This window comes from Carassius carassius, chromosome 45, assembly GCF_963082965.1.
Source record: "Carassius carassius chromosome 45, fCarCar2.1, whole genome shotgun sequence".
NCBI lineage: Eukaryota > Metazoa > Chordata > Actinopteri > Cypriniformes > Cyprinidae > Carassius > Carassius carassius.
In genome coordinates, this window is record NC_081799.1 from 3,573,453 (window position 1) to 3,590,295 (window position 16,843).

The 16,843-nt window shown below is 38.1% G+C and overlaps 1 protein-coding gene across 6 annotated transcripts in view; it reads right to left on the reverse strand.

Moving 5' to 3' along the window:
• LOC132127402 (ankyrin repeat domain-containing protein 55-like) overlaps positions 1 to 16,843 on the reverse strand; it is a 105,368-nt gene that overhangs the window by 39,991 nt on the left and 48,534 nt on the right. For 3 of the 6 annotated variants that reach the window (XM_059539254.1, XM_059539253.1, XM_059539255.1), the window contains exon 1: positions 11,501 to 11,600. The exons of the other annotated variants lie outside the window; for them this stretch is intronic. The gene's annotated coding sequence lies outside the window, so the exon portion shown is untranslated. Of the gene's footprint in view, positions 1 to 11,500; positions 11,601 to 16,843 lie in introns of those variants that run through there. 6 annotated transcript variants of the gene reach the window in all.

Sequence of the window (16,843 nt, forward strand, 5' to 3'; positions counted from 1 at the left end):
TTTTTTTTATACAGTTGAAGTCAAAAGTTAGCATATCTGTCAAATGTAAATTATTTAACCAAAATTATCATTCAAAAAATTATTTAAAAAAATTATATTGTTTATTCAGTACTGACCTGAATAAAATAATTACATATAGTCCACAAATGAAAATAATCATTGAATTTATAAAAATTACCCCTTGTTTCTGCTTTTCCTTCTAGAGCATCAGTGAGCATTTGAACCTTCCGTAATAGTTGCATTTGAGTCAAGTCAAGTCACGTTTATTTATATAGTGCTTTAAACAAAATACATTGCGTCAAAGCAACTGAACAACATTCATTAGGAAAACTGTGTCAATAATGCAAAATGGCAGTTCATCATTGAATTCAGTTTAAATAGTGTCTGTGAATTCATTTGCAATCAAGTCAAACTTATCTGTTTTTTATTTGTTTAACCACAATTAAATTGTTACTCTTGAATTGGTTTTGAACATTTTTTGTATTTTCTAGTTTGGGGAACAGACACAATCTCTATAGTGTGATATCTAGGTGAAAGACTCTCTATGTGCTGAGAAATAACTGACCTTTGTGACGTGAGGCATCTAGCAGAAGGTCGGTTTAGCCAGTCTGTCTGCTTCCTGACCTAGGCCCCAGTTAGTCAAGTATAAACACTAAGACTATTTGCCATATTTCTAGAGAGAAGAGCAGCACCACCCCAGGAGGGATGAAGACCATCTCTTTTCAACAGGTCAGCTCTGCCCCAAAAGCTTGTCCAATTTTCTATGAAACCTATGTTATTCTGTGGGCACCACTTAGACATCCAGCCATCGAGTTATGACAATCTGCTATGCATCTCGTCCACGGTAAGCAGGGAGGGGACCAGAGCATATTACAGTGTCTGACATCATGCTTGCAAGTTCACACACGTCTTTAATGTTATTTTTTGTGATCTCCGACTGGCGAAGTCGAACATCATTAGCGCTGGCATGAATAACAATCTCACTGTATTAACGTTTAGCATTAGCAAGCACTTTTAAATTTGCCAAGATGTCTCTGGCTCCTGGTAAACATTTGACTATGGTGGCTGGTGTCTCTATATTCACGTTCCGTTTAATAGAATCGCCAATAACTAGAGCACTTTCATTAGGTTTTTCAGTGGGTGCATCACTGAGTGGGGAGAACCTGTTTAATGTTTTGATCGGAACAGAAGAGCGGTGTTTTGACCCATGACTACGCTGCCTCACCCTCACCCAGTTTCCCTGCTGCAGGGGCTCTGTTGCCGGAACCGAACAATGTACAGGAATCCCTGAGCTAGACGCATCCAAAGCCGTATCTAAAGTCCTAACATTCTTACTGTCCTAAATTTAAGTTTGGATGCGTGTCTCTAATTCTGAAATCTTCTCTGTCAGCCTAACTATTTCCCTGCATTTATCACATGTGAACCCCTCATCTGCGACAGAGATAGATAAACTGTACATGTGGCAAGAGGTGCAAATAACAATAGCAGGAGAAGCCATTACTCACCATGCTTGATGAAATATTCTTACCATTGTTGTTTGATGAACTTGTGAAAAACTGGAGCGAGAGAGTAGCAAGAGAGAGTAGAGGAGAAAAGAAAACAGCGATAGGTACGAATTGAAAACGCTAATGACAAGCTAATGAGTGCTAACACAGTGCAGGTGCACTACACTCACAGATTTAAAATAAAAGTGAATGATCAAAATTAATCTGATAAGATTGATCGATAATATCAGAAATATGGTGGGAATTAAGTTATATTTTATCACTTTAAACAACAGAGAGTGACAGTAAGATAAATATTCTGCTACATGGAGCGACGATCAAATACAGCAGCAGCAAGGCCAGCAGGAAGCAGAAAAAACACTGTCCAACAGCGACAGACAAATGAGTTCAAATGATTCCTGATTTGTCCTGAAAACTGAGAAAAGATGGATCTCAAAATCATACAGTAATTGTTGGAAAGGGTTCAAATATGCAGAAGATGCTGGAAAACATCTCAGGCTACTTATGTAACCATGGTTCCCTGAATAGGAAATGAGACACTGCATCCTCTAGGAGGTCTCTATGGAGAACACCTCATCGTGAGCCGTTTCTGAAGCATACATTGAAAAACACCAACAACATGTTGGCCGGCGACACAAATGTTAATGATAAATCCCCTGTTATGTTTGTGCTGGCTACTGTATACAGGCCACCAGGGCACCATACAGACTTTATTAAAGAGTTTGGTGATTTTACATCCGAGTTAGTTCTAGCTGCAGATAAAGTTTTAATAGTTGGTGATTTTAATATCCATGTTGATAATGAGAAAGATGCATTGGGATCAGCATTTATAGACATTCTGAACTCTATTGGGGTTAGACAACACGTTTCAGGACCTACTCATTGTCGAAATCATACTCTAGATTTAATACTGTCACATGGAATTGATGTTGATGGTGTTGAAATTATTCAGCCAAGTGATAATATCTCAGATCATTATTTAGTTCTGTGCAAACTTCATATAGCCAAAATTGTAAATTCTACTTCTTGTTACAAGTATGGAAGAACCATCACTTCTAACACAAAAGACTGCTTTTTAAGTTATCTTCCTGATGTAACCAAATTCCTTAGCACATCCAAAACCTCAGAACAACTTGATAATGTAACAGAAACTATGGACTCTCTCTTTTCTAGCACTTTAAATAAAGTTGCTCTTTTACGCTTAAGGAAGGTTAAGGAAAACAGTTTGACACCATGGTATAATGAGCATACTCGCACCCTAAAGAGAGCAGCCCGAAAAATGGAGCGCAGCTGGAGGAAAACAAAACTAGAGGTATTTCGTATTGCTTGGCGGGAAAGTAACATATCCTACAGAAAAGCATTAAAAACTGCTATATCCGATTACTTTTCTTGTCTTTTAGAAGAAAACAAACATAACCCCAGGTATTTATTCAATACAATGGCTAAATTAACGAAAAATAAAGCCTCAACAAGTGTTGACATTTCCCAACACCACAGCAGTAATGACTTTATGAACTACTTTACTTCTAAAATCGATACTATTAGAGATAAAATTGCAACCATTCAGCCGTCAGCTACAGTATCACATCAGACAGTGCACTATAGACCCCCTGAGGAACAGTTCCACTCATTCTCTACTATAGGAGAGGAAGAATTGTATAAACTTGTTAAATCATCTAAACCAACAACATGTATGTTAGACCCTATACCATCTAAGCTCCTAAAAGAGGTGCTTCCAGAAGTCATAGATCCTCTTCTGACTATTATTAATTCCTCATTGTCATTAGGATATGTCCCCAAAACCTTCAAACTGGCTGTTATTAAGCCTCTCATAAAAAAAAACACAACTTGACCCCAAAGAACTAGTTAATTATAGACCAATCTCAAATCTCCCTTTTCTGTCCAAGATACTAGAAAAGGTGGTATCTTCACAATTATATTCCTTCTTAGAGAAAAATGGTATATGTGAGGATTTCCAGTCAGGATTTAGACCGTATCATAGTACTGAGACTGCTCTACTTAGAGGTACAAATGATCTGCTCTTATCATCTGATCGTGATTGTACTGTATCTCTCTATTAGTTCCCTGTCAAGGGAACTTCGAACTGCGTCCTCTGAGGGGACACTATGGGGAACACCTCGTCGTGACCCGTGTCTAAAACATACTTAGAAAAACGCCAACGTGTTGGCCGGCGACAGCCTCTGATATCACTACCAGCGCGACTATAAATACGCGCCCGTAGGACCCGTCACTTATCTTCTTGTCTTCATTGACCATTTTGTTTGAAGCGTGCATCTGAGAAACGACCGAAACGGTAAGAGCGATCTATTATTGTTATCATGGCATCCACTAGCAAGGCGTTTAAACAGTGTGTGCATCCATGTCAGCGTTTTTTGACACCTGATGACACACACACACTTTGTTTGGGCGAAGCCTCTCATCAAAAAACCACAACTTGACCCCAAAGACCTATTTAATTATAGACCAATCTCGAATCTCCCTTTTCTGTCCAAGATACTAGAAAAGGTGGTATCCTCACAATTATATTCCTTCTTAGAGAAAAATGGTATATGTGAGGATTTCCAGTCAGGATTTAGACCGTATCATAGTACTGAGACTGCTCTCCTTAGAGTTACAAATGATCTGCTCTTATCATCTGATCGTGGGTGTATCTCTCTATTAGTTTTATTGGATCTTAGTGCTGCGTTTGACACAATTGACCACAACATTCTTTTGCATAGACTTGAACACTTTGTTGGCATCAGTGGAAGTGCATTAGCATGGTTTAAATCATACTTATATGACCGCCATCAGTTCGTAGCAGTGAATGAAGATGTATCCTATCGATCACAAGTGCAGTATGGAGTACCTCAAGGCTCAGTACTAGGGCCGCTACTCTTCACGCTTTATATGTTACCCTTGGGAGATATCATCAGGAAACATGGTGTTAGCTTTCACTGTTATGCTGATGATACTCAGCTCTATATTTCTTCGCAGCCCGGTGAAACACACCAATTTGAAAAACTAATGGATTGCATAGGCGATATAAAAAACTGGACGACGAGTAATTTCTTACTGCTAAATTCTGAAAAAACAGAGGTGTTAATTATAGGACCTAAAAACTCCGCTTGTAATAACCTAGAACACTGTCTAAGACTTGATGGTTGCTCTGTCAATTCTTCGTCATCAGTTAGGAACCTAGGTGTGATATTTCATCGCAATCTTTCCTTAGAAAGCCACGTTTCTAGCATTTGTAAAACTGCATTTTTCCATCTCAAAAATATATCTAAATTATGGCCTATGCTCTCAATGTCAAATGCAGAAATGTTAATCCATGCATTTATGACCTCAAGGTTAGATTATTGTAATGCTTTATTGGGTGGTTGTTCTGCACGCTTAGTAAACAAACTACAGCAAGTCCAAAATGCAGCAGCAAGAGTTCTTACTAGAACCAGGAAGTATGACCATATTAGCCCGGTCCTGTCAACACTGCACTGGCTTCCTATCAAGCATCGTATAGATTTTAAAATATTGCTTATTACTTATAAAGCCCTGAATGGTTTAGCACCTCAGTATTTGAATGAGCTCCTTTTACATTATAATCCTCTATGTCCACTACGTTCTCAAAACTCAGGCAATTTGATAATACCTAGAATATCAAAATCAACTGCGGGCGGCAGATCCTTTTCCTATTTGGCGCCTAAACTCTGGAATAACCTACCTAACATTGTTCGGGAGGCAGACACACTCTTGCAGTTTAAATCTAGATTAAAGACCCATCTCTTTAACCTGGCATACACATAACATACTAATATGCTTTTATTATCCAAATCCGTTAAAGGATTTTTAGGCTGCATTAATTAGGCAAACCGGAACCGGAAACACTTCCCATAACACCCTATGTACTTGCTACATCATTAGAAGAATGGCATTTACGCTAATATTTGTCTGTTTCTCTCTTGTTCCGAGGTCACCGTGGCCACCAGATCCAGTCTGTGTCCAGATCAGAGGGTCACTGCAGTCACCCGGATCCAGTACGTATCCAGACCAGATGCTGGATCAGCACCTAGAAAGGACCTCTACATCTCTGAAAGACAGCGGAGACCAGGACATCTAGAGCCCCAGATACAGATCCCCTGTAAAGATCTTGTCTCAGAGGACCAGCAGGACAAGACCACAGGAAACAGATGATTCTTCTGCACAATCTGACTTTGCTGCAGCCTGGAATTGAACTACTGGTTTCGTCTGGTCAGAGGAGAACTGGCCCCCCAACTGAGCCTGGTTTCTCCCAAGGTTTTTTTCTCCATTCTGTCACCGATGGAGTTTCGGTTCCTTGCCGCTGTCGCCTCTGGCTTGCTTAGTTGGGGTCACTTCATCTACAGCGATATCGTTGATTTGATTGCAAATAAATGCACAGACACTATTTAACTGAACAGAGATGACATCACTGAATTCAATGATGAACTGCCTTTAACCATCATTTTTGCATTATTTACACTGTTTTCCTAATGAATGTTGTTCAGTTGCTTTGACGCAATGTATTTTGTTTAAAGCGCTATATAAATAAAGGTGACTTTGACTTTGACTTTGACAGCCTATGACATCACTACCGGTGTGACTGTAGTATAAATAGGCACCGGGAGAACACGTCATTCACTTCTTTATCTGAAGCTTGTGTCCAAAGCATGGCAAGAAACCAAGGGGATGCAGTGTCTCGTTCCCTACTCAGGCAACCATGGTTACATAAGTAACCTGAGACATTTCCTTTCAAGGGAACTTTGAACTGCGTCCTCTACGGGTCGCTATGGGGAACAGTATACCCATGCCACCATGCTGAGGGGAGTGCAGACCAGAACCATGGCGAGCACTAAGTACCAACTCTACCATTTCCATGGGAGTTGCCCCAATGAACTTACCACAGTGTGGATACTGTTCAAAGTGGGGGCTCTCGTGGTACTCTGAAAGAGCAGCTCATAGATGGAATGGTGCATCCCAAAACAATATGTTTGAGAGTTATCAACTCGATCTATGGTAATAATGCTGGAGCACTCTGGGGGAAAAAACTGATAAATAAATCTCACGTTAGAAGAGATCTCAGAATTCAGGAATAGAGTAGCGCCTCTTTGGTAAAGTGGAGCACTGCTAAACTTCTACGAGAACTGCCCAAATATCCCTTCATGTTGAGGGGAGATATGCTTAAAGTGTATTAATAAAGACACACTGGCTGAGTGGAGACAAAGGAACCAAGGTCTAACCAACTCAAAGAATGGGAATGAAGCTGAGCATGTAACCCTTACCGTACAGGATTTCAAAAAGTGCGCAGAGTCTTGCATGCACTCTTACCACTTATGTGGATTTTAGAAAAGTGTGCAAAGTGCTAGCGTGCATACTTACCACTTACATGGATTTTAGATAGTGTGCAAAGTTTTCATTGTGCATACTTACAACCATATAGATTTCAGAAAGTCCACAGAGCTTATCGTGTGTACTTAAAACTTCATAAGCATCGCAGAAGTTTCCAAACTGAATGGGAAAGGCAAGTTCAAATACAATCCTCTGAGGAGAGGAGAAGGGAGAACTGCCTGAGACAGCATTATACAAGAAGATTCTTGCAAATGGCACCTATACTTCCCGCTTGATGCATCAGCAAGAAGATGATGTCGAGGTGACCAGGAAGCCCCTCAGGGTGACCCGGCCAGACATCCTTAGTCGTACAACAATGAGGGGAGTGATGCTTGAATGTTTGTTACTAGAGACACACTGGTTGAGTGGAGCCCAAGGTACCAGGGTATAACCAACTCAGAGAAAAGCCGCGTTTCCACCACAGGAACTTTACCCAGGAACTTTACCCAGGAACTAGGGAGTTTGGGCCGGTACCCTGTGTGTTTCCACCAAAGGAACCAGGAGCTAAATAAAAAAAAGAAAGTTCTGGGTAAAAAAATGCCCCTCAGAAAGTCCCTGTTGGCGAGGTAGTACTTTTTCAAAGTTCCGGAACTTTTGGGGGCAGGACTTGTGCGCTAAAAATACTAATTGGTTGAGTTCACGCAGCATTGTGATTTCAACCACCATTTATTCAGCTAATGTTCAAAATATTACTATTATTATGTCATGAAATTTAATTTTAAAAGTATTTCAGGCGAGGCTGTAGTTGTTTAAAACTCAAATCTGTGGTTTATTTATAAAGACAGCACCTATTTAAAAATTTGTTTCACTGATTTCAGAGACGGTCAGCTCCACACGATCAGCGGGAGCTCAGAGCTCATGTATCCGCCGAGAGCAGGCTCAAATCGGCTAGTGCTTCTAATATGTGCTGCTGGCTCTGATGTCTCTTTAGTGGTTAAACATAATAAACATAATAACAATATAATTAAAAAAGCAAATTGATATAATATTTTGTTTCATTGTGATGGCTTTATATATTATTATGTTCAAATGAAAACGAAAGGAGGCAGTGGTATTTGATATCCTATTTCATTTTATTGTAAATATACAATGAGGAAAATTGTGTAGTAGCCAAGGCGAGCTGACTGATGTTATCAAGTACACTGATGGTTGCCGAATAACCAGATTTGCATTGTCGCGGATCACACTCCCGAGTCGAATGCGCAAAGTCTGAACTACAGAGGACACAAGTCCAAAATCAGTGTACTTTGTATTGAGAAATGCGCACAGACCTACGTCACCAGACTATTTGCCTAATCTTCCCGGTACCACGTCAATCTTTCGTTCATTATCTGGCTCGGCTCGGTGTTCATCTTCAGTTCTCTCTTCACAGCAGTTCAGTCTGTTTACTGTTTAAGTAAATGAATTACTCCGGGATATTGGTTTATTTTAACTCAGAGGGAGTGTCAGCCACATTAAAAAAGTTAACAGCTTAAGTCATTTGTGGATTAATGCTTATTGGAGACACGAACCGTTTCAAACTATTCAGTTCGATTTGGTGAACTGGTTCAAAAAGATCCGGTTACATCGAGTGATTCGTCCGCGAACCGGATATCACAAACTGCTTTGTTTTGAAATCTCACAACAGACCCGGAAGAGAAGACAATGCTGAATAAAGTCGTGGTTTTTGCTATTTTTTGACCAAAATGTATTTTTGATACTTTAACAAATTCTAACTGACCCTCTGATGTCACATGGACTACTCTGATTATGTTTTTATTACCTTTCTGGACATGGACAGTAGACCATGCACACGGTTTCAATGGAGGGACAGAGCTCTCTGACTAAATCTAAAATATCTTAAACTGTGTTCTGAAGATGAACGGAGGTCTCATGGGTTTGGAACGACATGAGGGTGAATTATTAATGATTTTGATTATTGGGTGAACTAACCCTTTAAATTTAAATTTCAGCTCAGAGAAGCACATTAAGCACCAACACTTTTTCAGTAAGTTACCTTTCTTGTTGAATTGTGCTTCAAAAAAAAATCTATAAAGTGACCAGATTGTTAGTTAATAGTTTAGGCGACAATTCAATATTGCCTATATGGACAGCGATAAAAAAAAAGTGAACTTGTAAAACTGCTGTGTTAAACACAATGCGGTCGAAATTTTGGGTGCACCTAACTTTTGTGTTGTTGTAACTTTTAGGTGCACAGGTGCAATCAGTGCAAATGTTAGTATAGAGTCCTGTATACACAGTGCATTCAGAAAGTGAAATGCTTCAAATTGTTTGTGTGTGTGTTTTCACTGGGATGGCATTATGCCTGGTTTTCCAGTTATTACACTTGAAATCGACGTTCATCAGAGTTTCTCACAGTCTGAGAGTACTTTAAGAGCTTTATGTGTCTTTATGTGTCTTTACTGAAGTTTTCATCTGGCTACTCTGACTACGTTTACATGCTGTTAAAATTCGGGTTATGGTCGGGTTAAGGTCACTATTCGGGTTTCTGAAACATTCGGGATAACCCGTTTACATGCGTGAGCAGAGAGAGTTACTCCTGTATGCATGGAATGTGTAATCAGTCACCAATCCCGATGTAAACGGCGATGCACGGTTAGCGTCTGGACGTACGGACAACAAGACGCAATATGCGTCATTTCCGATTCTTCTTCCTGTATCCAAAGACAACAACAACAACAGCAGCAGCAGGCGGATAATGAATAGTTTGGGGCAGATAGCGATAGTCTTTGTTTGCGCTTTGGCGCTGGTACTGATCCACCAGCAGCACTTGACACTACTGTGCCTCTATACTGCACGCGGGGTTTTTTTATGCACCGTCTCTACTCAAAAGACCAAGATTCCTTGCGAATAGAACATGCGCAGAACACACATTTTGATGGGGATATGCCGAAACGCGTTTACAAGACCAAATATTCGGGTTAGAAAAGGGGTACCCCAGGGTAAAATGGGATATGAGCTTATCCGGGTTTTTGCCGGTGTTTACATGGCCGTGTGCGACCGGGTTATTGATAATATCCCGGTTTTGAACGGTTTATTGGCTGCATGTAAACGTAGTCACTGTCACGGTTGGTAAACCGGTTGTGGGTGAAGTTCGTGTGTTTCGCGTCAGCACTGATTGTTTCATGTGGGCGTCTCCGCTAATTGTTATCAGCAGCAGCTGTCACTCATTACTTCTCCCTATATATTGCCCTGTCTAACGTCTTGTGTTTGTCAGAGCGTTGTTTCAGTTCCTCGTCTCATGTTCTGCTCTCCTTGTGATGTTTTCTTCGTTGGATTGTCTTGTCTCCCCGGAACCCCGTCCACTCATCTCACCATTGGTTTCTTCACTTACCTTCTCGGCTCGCTTCCCCGCAGTTCCTGTGTCACCCTCTCCTGCTGCCAACTCACCACCGCACTTCGGATCCTCTGCACACCAGAATCTCCCGCGGACTGTGTATCCCCTGCCAAGTATCACCACCTGTGTTCCTGTCTTCATGTACTGTGTAATTCATTCTATTAAAAACCACTAACTCGCACTTGCTTCCTGCCACTCCTTTCACCAGTCGTTACATACTCTGCCATAAAGTCCAGATTGGTGGAGTGAAGTTTTGCGAGAAACTTTCATAAGAACAGCCATCTCCACACGTTAAGAAGTGGAGCTCAACCAGAGTGACCATCAGGCATACTCTTGATTGTGCAGTTTGGGCTTTGACCTCGTGGCTTGGGTTTCACTCTGATATACAATTTCAGCTGTTAGGCCTTATATAAAGAGATGTGTGTCTTTTCAAATCATGTCTAATCAATTAAATCTACCACAGAAACTACTAAATTTCAAGCATGGGGCCTAAATACATTTGTCAATGTATGAAAAATGTCAAATGAACATACATTTAAATACTGAGGAATATTAATCAACTACGTGTACTTAGTTTGGGGTTAGGATTAGGATTACAAATGTAACTATGCATACTTAATTGGTTTTATAATAGTAATTAGGTAAACCCATGTAAAAAGGACACCTTAAAATAGTTACCAATAATGTAAAGCATTTTAACAACCTTGTATTAAAAGGTAAATTTATTATGTGACTTATATACAGGCCTATTTTAATATTTAGTTGCCAATATTTAAATTGTGTCCACAAATCCCTCATTAACAAATAGACAAAAATCTCTGATATTCAACTTAATGTATTCCAGAGGCACAAAATTATCGGTCTGTAAATAGATAATTCAACAAAATAATATCCGGATTTCAAAAGTACTACTCATCAGATATATTGAATATTTTCGTCTGCAGATTATTATAATATTTGCTACTTTATTTCATTTGAAGCTTATAACTAGAATTTATGTTTTTCTTTACCATGATATTATAATATTTTTTTTTATCATTGGCAAGGATACCAGCAATATCTGTACTAACTTTAAAAAATAATGTATATATTAAGTAGATTTATTGACTGGGCTAATGTTACAGGCTCAATACTTTTATTGACGGACATCTCACAGTAACACGATGCCTGAAGTACGTACTAAACGACATTACACAATTACATACATCAATTATAATGTTTATGGCTTTATATATGCGTTAAAATGTTCTCTTACCTTTAGAGTGGCTTCACATCATACGAGTTAATGTAAATTTTAATACTTAAAAAAACATTGCGCATGATCGAGTCGAGATGTCTTTTCTGGTCGCTCTGTAAGTTACTTCCGGTGTTTTTGCACAGAAGCACACAAGCTCCAGCCATAGATATATATCTATGAGCTCCAGCAAGCCAGAAGGTAAATCATCACATAGAATATTTAGCAGTTTGTCACACTTTAATTCTTGTAATTAAGTATGTTTCCCATTATAATCACTTGTCTTGATACTAGTAATCTATAACACATATTTTATTAAAAACCATATTAATAGTTGGCTTATAAATGTTCTAAATAAGTTGTTTATTAGTATATAATATAGATTTATGCTGTAAAATATTAAATTAAATGTCTAGGGAGAGTGGGGTAAGATCAGCCACTTTTTTACTTATGTGGTCCTCAAGATAAGGGAAAATGACGCAGAAGTACAATGAAAGTATTTTTCCTATCCAGATGAAAGTATTCCTATCATTTTAAATGACAATCGGAAGGTATCTATGACAAATGGTTCTATATATATATATATTGCCCCGAGGTATTGCCCCGAGGTGAGTCAGTGGGTAAGATGCACCTTCTGGGTGTAAAATTACCATCTGACTGAATCTGATTCAAACCCATGTGAAATAAATAATAATTTAAAAACTAATTTAATAATTACATTTTACATACAGTCATATTTATTTTCTTTATTTTGTTAACTTTAACAACATAAAACCGACCAAATGAAGTTTAAATATCAATATGTAATTGTTTGCATTTCTGAAACAATATGTTGAACACCAAAAAAAAAACAGACTAAACAGAGTTTGTGACTAGGTGGAAAGTTATTTTTATTGATTACATTTTATTTGTTTTCATAGCAATATCTAGCAACACTGCCAGAACTTAAACCGTAACTGAAAGTAACTGAAAGATCCCACAGACATGTTATTGCTGACAGGATACCACAAATGGTAAGGCAAATACAAAAAAAAAAAAACACCATGATATTATCTGTCAGAAACGTTATAACACTATCAAAAAAAAAAACAGACATATAACACTAGAGCAGAGAGATCTGTATAACAAGTATGTTGCGTCTATGCTATTCCATATTGTAGTTAAATTTTCACAAAGTCGTGCCAACAACATTCATAAAGGCACTAGACATATGCTGTGTTCGAAATGCCATACTATCATACTACTCTTACTATTTCTGCAGTATCCCGTATGTTTGCTGTGAATAGTGTGCAAATTTTCTGTATGCATCAAATACCCAGATGACCTATATTTACCAAAATCTGATAAATATACAGTAACTCAATTACACTGAAATCAGTTCAGAAGCTGTAATCGGAATGGCATATTACCACACAACTTCTACTATATTGCAGGATGCTGCGTGTATACTGTGAATAGTAAGAGAATGTTCTGTATGCATGGAATGCCTGGATTACCTGCTACATTTGGTGAAATTTGATGTATGCATCTGAAGACACTGCATGTGATACTGTTTCCCAGAATGCAACGCGCTCCATGTAATGTTTCATCTTCAAACGCGTTAGTGAACTGGAGGTGGGAAATAGTAATTATGAAATATTTTTATACACACGTTACTGTACACTACAGACTATTGCTGTGTATCTAAAAACAACCAGTAGGACATAAATGGTTCTTTAATCTCTACAGCACATTTCCGATCAACTCAAATGACGTCACCTTTATTTATATAGAGTGCAGATTATTTCAAAGATACTGAATAATACAAATATTGAAGTAATATAATATAAAAATAACATAATTTGTTGGCAGAGACTATTTTTTAACTCCGCCCACCAATGCCTGGCTGTAATGCCCATTGATCTGTAATATAAGTAGCGCAGGGGGTAATAGACGTGTGATAAATGATTTTAACACGGGTTCGAAGCTGCCCTTTACCAAACTTGTTCTAGGCTACTCCTTTTCCCACATATCAGATCAGAAAGGCATTTAATTTCATTAAAAAAAGGAAATATTTGAAAATTGGAAATAAAACATCTAATTAATAATACAGTGTTATTAGGTGGTTAGCTGTATAGGTATAGGGAGGTCTAATTGTCCCAATAAAGTTTCATTCATTTAATAAGGTTTTTTAGAATCATCATTTAAACACAATGTTATTTCATGCTGTTTTATAATGCAGGAGCTGAATGCATGTTGCTCGTTGTGTCGCGGTGAGAACATGGAAAGGACCTGATGGGAAATTTGTTTATATATGAAATGTATAGTGTGGGCCTGTCTGCAGTTTTGACAGATGATTTTACATCATGTCTTTCTCAGATAACCACATTATGCTGCACTCCAGTCTGAAAAATAAAATAAAATCCATTATTGTTTTTCTTAAAGGTGCAGTGCATACCTTTTCTGATTTAACCCAGTGCTTCTCACTGCTTTTTGACTCCAAGACCCCCATTGTCCACATCAATATTCAAAGCCCCATGACTTCTCCACTTGTTCATGATTTACTGGATTGGATTTTTAAAAGAGAATTTTACTGTCAATTTTTACCCAGTAAAATATTTTAGAGTTTAGCACAACTAGAAAAAAATAAATATTTAAAATGCCAGAAATTTGTTGATTTACATGACTTTTCCAGGTCTAGAAATTACATTTTAATATATCACAGGTTACATATATCCAGGGGGAAAACTGATTCTATCAAAAACATAACAAAAAATCTAATCAAATCAAATGTCAAAAAATGAAAATAAAATAAAAAGACTTGTTGAGGAGGTCAATTATAATATTTAGTTGTTGTTTTGAGGTTATGGCTTTGGATTTGGGATTTTAAATCATTTTATTTCATCTTGAGACCCTCTCATGGGCCCAGCTGCCCTGGTTGAGAACCACTGATTTAACCAATGTCGGTATGTTGTGTCTCAGAAACAAAAAGTCGTATGAAAAACTACTATAAGCACTTCAACAAAAACACAACTTGCACATTTCGGCTTTTAAAATTTCCAAAATCAATTACACTATAGACTTGCACTGTATACTAAATATTTGATTGTTTTTTGAAACTAAGTGACAAGTCAAAAGTATTTTCTGTGGTAATAAAGCAGTCGAAAAAGCTTAACTTGTTTTAAACCTGGAACACAAATGTTACAATTTCATATAACAACGAAATACTGTTAGAAGGTCCTAGTAGAAGACCAAGTTTGGTTCCGTACAGCTCACTTTCCACTAAACAGCTCCTTGGCAGGAAGCCCTGTAATCCATTCTTGACAGGTCTTCTCTAAGACTTCCTCCTTGCCATATAAGGCCTTTTATGATACATCTCACTTAAATGGCAGGGAACACACAGCAGGATTAGAGTGATACTTGAGTATCTACTCATTTCCCTTTGGGGGTTGAAAATCTGCCTGATGTCCCCCTGTAAGGCAAGGCAAGTTTATTTATATAGCACATTTCATACACAATGGTAATACAAAGTGCTTTACATAAAAGAAAGTAAAATAATCATGAAGAAAAATAATAACAAAAATAAAACAAGCAATTTTAAAACTTTTAAAATGATTAAAACATTTACTTAAAATGAATTTAAAAACAGTTAGAAAATGATTTTACATTTTTTTTTAAAAACAGTGAAAATATAGTGCAATCAGTTCGGACATAGCACAGTGCTCAATAAATTCAATAAATGTACAGCTAAACAGATGGGTTTTGAGTCTACATTTAATTGTGACTAGTGATTTAGCACATCTGATCTCTTCTGGAAGCTGATTCCAACTGCGGGCGGCATAGTAACTAAAGGCGGACGCCCCTTGTTTTGTGTGAACCCTTGGTATTTCTAACTGACTCAATCCTAGTGATCTGAGTGGTCTGTTAGGTTTATATTCAGTGAACATATCTGCAATATATTTCGGTCCTAGGTCATTTAGTGACTTATAGACGAGTAAAAGTACTTTAAAATCAATCCTAAATGTATCTGGAAATAGTGTAAGGACCTGAGGACTGGTGTGATATGCTTAGATTTTCTGGTTTTAGTCAGTATCCTGGCCGCAGCGTTCTGGATGAGCTGCAGCTGGCTAATGGTCTTTTTGGGAAGGCCTGTGCAATTATTGCAACGTTTTTTAAATGATAGTATGCTGATTTAGTTACTGCTTTGACATGACTACTGAAACTAAGGTCTGTCTCCAGAATCACACCAAGATTCCTGACTTGATTTTTAGTTGTTTGACTCCTAGAGTCAAGGTATGCATTCACCTTAAGAACTTCATCTTTGTTTCCAAATGCAATGACTTCAGTTTTTTCCTTGTTTAACTGAAGAAAGTTCTGGCACATCCAACTATTAATTTCATCAATGCATTGGCAGAGGGAGTCAATGGGGCTATAGTCATTTGGAGATAAGGCTAGGTAAATCTGGGTATCATCAGCATAGCTGTGATAGGCAATTTGGTTCTTTCTTATTATTTGACTTAGTGGAAGCATATACAGGCTAAACAAGAGCGGTGCAATAATTGAGCCTTGTGGGACTCCACATGTCATGGACGTCCACTTAGACTTATGCTCTCCTAGACTCACATAATAGCCTCTCCCTTCTAAGTATGACCTGAACCATTTGAGGACCATCCCAGAAAGCCCGACCCAGTTTTCCAGTCTTTCCTAATAGTATTTTATGATCGACAGTGTCAAATGCAGCACTGAGATCTAGCAATACCAGCACCGATATTTCACCGATATTTAAGCGAATATCATTTATTATCTTAATGAATGCTGTCTCTGTGCTGTGATGCGGTCGAAAACCAGATTGAAAATTGTCCAGGTATCCATTTGAGTTTGAGTATTTGTTCATTTGATTAAAAACTACCTTTTTTGCCTATAAAAGGAAGATTAGATATTGGTCTAAAATTGCTCAAAATGGTGTTATCAAGATTGCTCTTTTTCAGGAGGGGCTTAACAACTGCAGTTTTTAGGGAGTTTGGAAACATCCCAGAAAGAAGTGAGGCATTCACTATGTCTAAAAGATCTGCTTCTAAGCAGTTAAGCACACTTTTGAAAAATGATGTGGGAAGTGTGTCAAGACAGCAGGTTGATGATTTTAGGTGCTGCACTATGTCTTTCAGAATTTTGCTATCAATTGTTTCAAAAGTAGACATAGTATATTTTTGATATTGTGGCCGAATCTGTCTGACCTCTGCATTACTTGAGGATGTGCTAATCGCCTTCCTGATATTGATGATCTTCTCAGAAAAGAAGGATGCAAACTCATTGCATTTTCTGTCTGATAGCATTTCACTGGGAATCTGACTTGAGGGGGTTTGTCAGTCTCTCAACAGCGGCAAA